The following is a 6,421-nucleotide window of genomic DNA, read 5'->3' as shown; positions in this document are numbered from 1 at the left end:
CAAGCCAGTAAGTAGCGTCCCTCCATGGCCTCTGCATCAGCTCCTGCTTCCTGACCTGCTTAGGTTCCAGTCCTGACTTCCTTTGGTGATGAACAGCAATGTGGAAGTGTGAGCTGAATAAACCCTTTCCTCCCCAGCTTGCTTCTTGGTCATGATGTATTGTGTAGGAATAGCAATCCTGACTAAGATGGTAGTCTTCATCTGTCTCCTGAGGACTGGGATTCCAAACTTGTGTCATAACCTCTGGTTTATACTTTCTCATTTCCTATACTGTGCAGGCTACTCTCAAACTCTTGAGCTGAAATGACCCTTGAGCTCTCACCTCCCAACTTCTGGGATCATAAGTAAGTAGTAGCCTACTCTGCTAGCTTTAGGGCTGAAGAGGGGCTTAGCAGTGAAGAGCACTTGCTGCTCATGTAGAGGACATGAGTTCAGTTCACAGCACCCACATGGTGACTCACAACCATTCTCAGCGTATCAGATGCCGTCTTCTGACTTCGATGGGCATCAGGGATTCATGTACCCATACAAATATGCAGATATTTGTGGATGGATGGATGGACAGATAGATAGACAGACAGATAGATAGATAGATAGATAGATAGATAGATAGATAGATAGATAGATAGATAGATATTTTGGTCAGCAAGTTGGCTTAGTGGGTAAAGGCACTTGACCCCCAGCCTGACAACTTGAATTCAATCCTGGAACCCACAAGGTGGAAGGAGAAAATTGGCTCCTGTAAGTTGTCCCCTGATCTCCACATTCACATGGTGCCAAGTGTCTAGCCCTTTATGCACAAAACGTGAAAAACATTTCTTAGATTATCTATTTACCCACCTTTAATCTCAGCACTTGTGAGGTAGAAACAGGTGGATCTTTGAGTTTGAGGCCAGCCTGGTCTAGACAGCAAGCTCCGAGCTGGAAGGGCTACATGGTGAGGCCCTGTGGGTTTTTTTCCCCCTTGTTTTTTGAAACAGGGTTTCCCTGTGTAACCCTGCCTGTTTTGGAACCAGGGTGGCCTTCAACTCAGAGATCTGCTTGCCTCTACCTCTCAAGTGCTGGGATTAAAGGTTCACTACCATGCCTGGCTTGAGCCCTGGTCTTTAATAGTAGTAGTAGTAGTAGTAGTAGTAGTAATAGAAAAGAAAATAGGAAGAAGGAAGATGGAGACCACCAGGACTCTGCGTCTTTCTCCAGGTCTGACTTTGTAGCACAAGTCAGTCGTGTGTTCTCAGGTGGCCAGGCAGGATTCCTGACCAGTGTTGTCTGGGTATTGACACAATTGGTGCAGCTAGATCAGGAGCAGGCACTGGAGGAGTGTTCGGCAGCTTGATTATTGACTATTCGAGGAACCATTTCCTCTGCCGGTCTGGGCTCTGCTCTCTGGAGGCCAGGGGCTCCTCCTGTTTCCTAGTTGTTTTCCGCATTCTGGTCCTCATGGGAGGGTCCATCAGGTCACGGATGGGCTCTGACTCCATGCCAGTCCTAAGCTGTACCATTAAGACAATGTCTCCATGCTTCTCTTTCTATTAAAAAAGAAAGAAAAGGAAAAGAGAGAAAGAAACAAAGAACAAAGTTCTAAGGACAAGCAAGGATTCTAAAGCAATATGTTGATTGAAAAACTGCCCAGAATCACAAAGTACAAAATACAAAAAAAGGGCAGTGGGGTTGGGGCCTGGCAAGAAGGCTTGTCAAGTAAGGATGCTTGCTACCAATGCTCAAGCCCTGGAGCCCAAATGGTAGAATGAGAACTGAGTTCTGCATAATTGTTCTATAGTCTTCATGCATGATTTAAAACACACCAGTACACACACACACACACACACACACACACACACACACTATAAAAAACCCTTAGAGCCAAATACACAATACTGTACAGTTGCCTGCCATCTCTCTGGAATGTGTTCTGATGTATTCCTCTCACGCCTCGCATGGAACCTTGGATACTTCTAAAACGTTTATATTCATTTTTGCTAAAACCCCATGTACCCATACTCATGGTAGGTTAATTTATGGATATAATAAGAGCTTAACAACAATAGCTATCAGGATGATTGTAACTACACTCTAATACCAGTTATTTAAAAATTGGTTATTTTTATTTTTGCAATTTCCCATTTACTAATTTTGGAGTGAGGTTAATTGAGGTAGCTGAAATCCCCCACCCAAAGCCACTCTTAACATTAAACATTCTACAAAGCAAACTGACTGGTTAAAACTTCTGTGATTGTGTAGAGCCAAAATGTTTCCCAGGTGGGGAGCCAGATTCTCTTGGGATATATTTAGCTCTTTAAATGAGTCATTTATTGTCTGTATAATCCAGTGTTTTTATAAACATTGAGTAAATCCCTCTAGAATGTACCAGCAAGACCCCCATCTTCCATAAGAATGTCATGATGTAACATCTGAGACCTAGAATAGAGACCCCCCAGCTGCTGTAGCTGCCTACCTGACGTTTCTACACATGCACTCCAAGAATCTTGATATATAGGCGTTGTTGTTGTTCTGTTACTATAAAATCTTCAGTAAACAGGTAGGTTAGTATAACCTAAACTGGTTTCCCTGGGCATGGTTACTCACGTTTGGCTCCAGAACATGGTTTGGCTCCCTTTGAGGTGAGAAATGTGTTTTTGTGTTTTGAGTCCTATCTTTTTGTACTTCAGCTGCTCTAGAGTTTGCTTGGGTGAGATGTCTAGAGCTTCATCATGAGGGCTGGTGACAAATGTGACACCATGTGAGCACTGCCTTGGAGCTTCACTCTCACTCCAGGGGAGAAGAGAGGTCTTGGAGACTGAGTTCAGTCACCTCTGGCTAGTGATTTAATCAGTGATTGCTATAAAATGAGCCCCTTTGGCCCTGCCCCCTTAAAGCCTCCAAAACAAACAAACATACATACAAAGCCCTAGCACATAGACTTAGGAGAATTTCCCACTCAAGTCAACAACTGAGGTACAAGAAGTCTGGAGCACGCAGAGGGCGTGGGGGCTTCGAGCATAAGGCCTTTCACCCATCTTTTCCTCTGTGCATCTCGTCATTTGGCTGTTGAGCTACATCCTTTAGAGTAAACCAGTAAACACATACATGGCACCTCTCTGGGTTCTGGGCTTATTCTATTTATTACAGACCTTGAGAGGAGCTTGTTAGAATGCCCAAATGTATAGTCGGTCTGGAAATGTGGCTGGGCTATCCTGGCCTCTGTTTGCAGCTGTCATAGAAGGGATTACAGTCTTGTGAGACTGAGCACATGGAGTCTGGTTTGTCACTGAGTAGTGTCAGGATGAAGTGATATCTGTAAAAAAGATGTCACATTGGTCAAAAAACCACATCGGGAGCATTTGGGAAGTGGCAATGTTCTCTGCTGTAACAATGGCATTGGCCACATGGTATGTGATATACATTTTCAAAATCACGGAAATGCAGAACAAACGGTAAGCTATAGATCAAGCAGTTGGCAGAGAAGACTGGCACAGGTGTGGTGAGTTGAATTCAAGTCACTGGGACCCACATAAATGGTGGAAGGAGAGAACAGACTTCTCAAAGTTGTCTTCTGACCTCCACACACCTGCATGTACAGACCCCGGCCCATGGACCAAGAAGTCCTTAGTTGATACGATGCTTACTTAATACACAGAAGGAGGCCCAGGGTTCCATCCGCAGCACGGCATAAACCATGCAGTGTCTCATGCCAGCACTTACGAGGTGAAGTCTAGATGTCCAAGATCTTCATCAGCTACAACACCAAGGCCAGCCTGGTATACCTGAGACCCTGTCTCTAAATAAGTAATTAAATAAATAAGGGACAAAGAGATGACTCAGGGACCTAAATTTGATCCTTAGACCCAGGTTGTAGGAGAGAGTAGAACTCCTGAGTGTGAGATCAACCTGGTCTACAGAGAGAGTTTTAAATCAGTCAAGACTACACAGAGAAACGCTGTCTCAAAAACCAAAGAACAAACAAAACAAGCCAACAAACAAAACTAAAGGAAAGAGCTGATTCTCTTACAAGTTGTTTGTTGGCTTTCTCTCCCACGCAGTGGCAGTTTCGAATGTACCCTACCCTAATGGAAAGTTAAAAGAATTATTTTTGTGTATGCGTGTATTTGTGAAATGGTTGTAGCGAAATGGCAGAGTAGGCACAAGTGTGAGTGTGTGTAGGAAGGAGGGGGAGGGGCTGTGCTCAAGGTCAGCTCTGTAATTCCTGAATTAGGAGGCAAGTTCAAGGCCGTACATGGTTTAGGTTAGCCAGCACAATACTGGAAGATCCTTCCTCAACGAGCAACTGGAAGCAAATGTGTATAGGGCAGAAGTCAGCTGGCGCCAGAGGGAAGGACAGCCTCCATATAAGTGCCAGGTTGCATTGGCATAAAGTAGTTGATATTCTTTTCTGCTTCATGTGTCTCTGACATAGCTATAAGTGTGTGTGTGTGTGTGTGTGTGTGTGTGTGTGTGTGTGTGTGTGTCCTAAGGAGGTGGAGGCAGGAAGATTTCTAATTTGAGGCTAGCTTGGCCTTTATAGTGAATTCTATCAAAAAAAAAAAAAAAACCAAAAAACAAACAAACAAACAACAACAACAACAACAAAAAAACCCACAAAGAATCCAAGAGAGCCAATTAGATGGCTCAGGAGGTAAAGGTATTTGCCATTGTGTTGGATAGCTTTATGTCAAATGACTCCATAAGCTCAGGCTCCAGGTAAGACTGCAATCCTCAACCTGTGGGTTGCTACCCCTTTGGGAGTTGAAAAACCTTTTCATCTAAGGTCATTGGAAAGGGTAAATTTTTACATAATAGTAGCAAAATTGCAGTTACAAATTAGCAGTGAAAATAATTTTATGGTTGGAGGTCACCACAACAGGAGCAACAGTATTAAGGGGTTGTGGCATTAGAAAGGTTGAGAAACACTGCTCCTTTGGGACTCTCAGGGCCCAGCCTATTATAGGTGAAGCCACCCTTGGGCTGGTGGTCCTGGGTTCTATAGGAAAGCAGGCTGAGTTAGCAGGAGGACAAGCCAGTGAGCAGCATCCCTCCATGGCCTCTGCATCACTCCTGCCTCCAGGCTCCTGCTGTTTGAGTTTCTGTCCTAGTTTCCTTCGATGATGGATTATAATGTGGAAGTATAGGTGGAAAAATAAACCCTTTCCTCCCCAAGTTGGTCATGGTGTTTTATCAAAGCAGCAGTAGCCAACTAAGATGGCCACTAGGTCTGATGACAGCCTCGGTTTAGTCCTTAGAAACACACGGTGAAAAGAGAGAACTGACTCTTGGGAGTTGTCTTCTTCCTCGTACATTATGACATGTGTGCATACATATGCATAGTTTTAAAGATTTATTTTAACGTTTATTTTTATTTTGTGTGTATGGTTATTTTGTCTGCATGTATGTCTGTGTACCGTGTATGTGCCTGGTGCTCACAAAAGTCAGAATATATGTCTAACCACTTATATCTTTACTGACTATCCAACACCACGCTTCTAGAAAACTTTAGATAAGTAACATGTGTTGGATGAATAAGGTACATTTGATAAATAAGGTTTATCAATTCCTAACGTCTGCTCAGGTTAACACTAACTGACTTGAAGGTATATGTCTGGCCTCTTTGTATTTGCTAACTTTGTTAAGGTTTAGCTGTTTGGATAAACTGAACCTGAGAAGAAACTATAATATTCTAGAGTGACACACCACGAAAGGGTCAGGAGACCGAGGTTCCCAGTCTCTCTGTGGACTGTACAGTTTGGGGCCACCATGTCCTCATTTTTATTAAAAATTTACATTTATTATTGTGTGTATGTGAATTTGTTTAGTTATCGGAGTACAACTCAATTCTCTTCTTCCACCACGTTGAGGTATGGGAATCAAACACCTGAGAGCCACTTTCTTGTTTTTCTGTAGACTTTTCCCATCTTAAGAACTTCCTTCCAACTCTACCTACAGAAATTTTGCATATCTGTGAGGTCCAGTGGAAGGCTCGCCTCTTTTCCGTCAGTTTTAGAAAGAGCTCTCTGCCTCACCTCCTCTCCTCCTCTGTGTTCACATATTTTAACACTGCTCTGCAGAAGTCAACTCTTTGGCTCTCTTAAATTCAAGGCCATTTTGGGTAATACAAACCAGAACCTATCCTAAATTCATTTTAAAAAAATTTTAAATGATGTGTGTTGGGATTCTGTAAACCTCACCCCTCAATTACCTGGCAGTAGCTCCGCCCCAGTGACCTGACACTATAAAAGGGCTGCTTGCCCCCTCCTCTTGCTCTTGGCCTCTCTTGCCTCCTGGCTCTCTTGTTCTCCCAACCCTACCCTCCTCTTCCCCTTCCCTTCCCCCCTCTCTCTCCATGTGCTCATGGGCGGCCTCTACTCCTCTCTCTCTCCCTCTCTCTCTCTCTCCCTCCCTCCCTCCCTCCCTCCCTCCCTCCCTCCCT

The sequence above is a fragment of the Micromys minutus genome, assembly GCF_963924665.1.
Source record: "Micromys minutus genome assembly, chromosome: 10".
NCBI lineage: Eukaryota > Metazoa > Chordata > Mammalia > Rodentia > Muridae > Micromys > Micromys minutus.
This window is presented reverse-complemented; position numbering follows the sequence as displayed.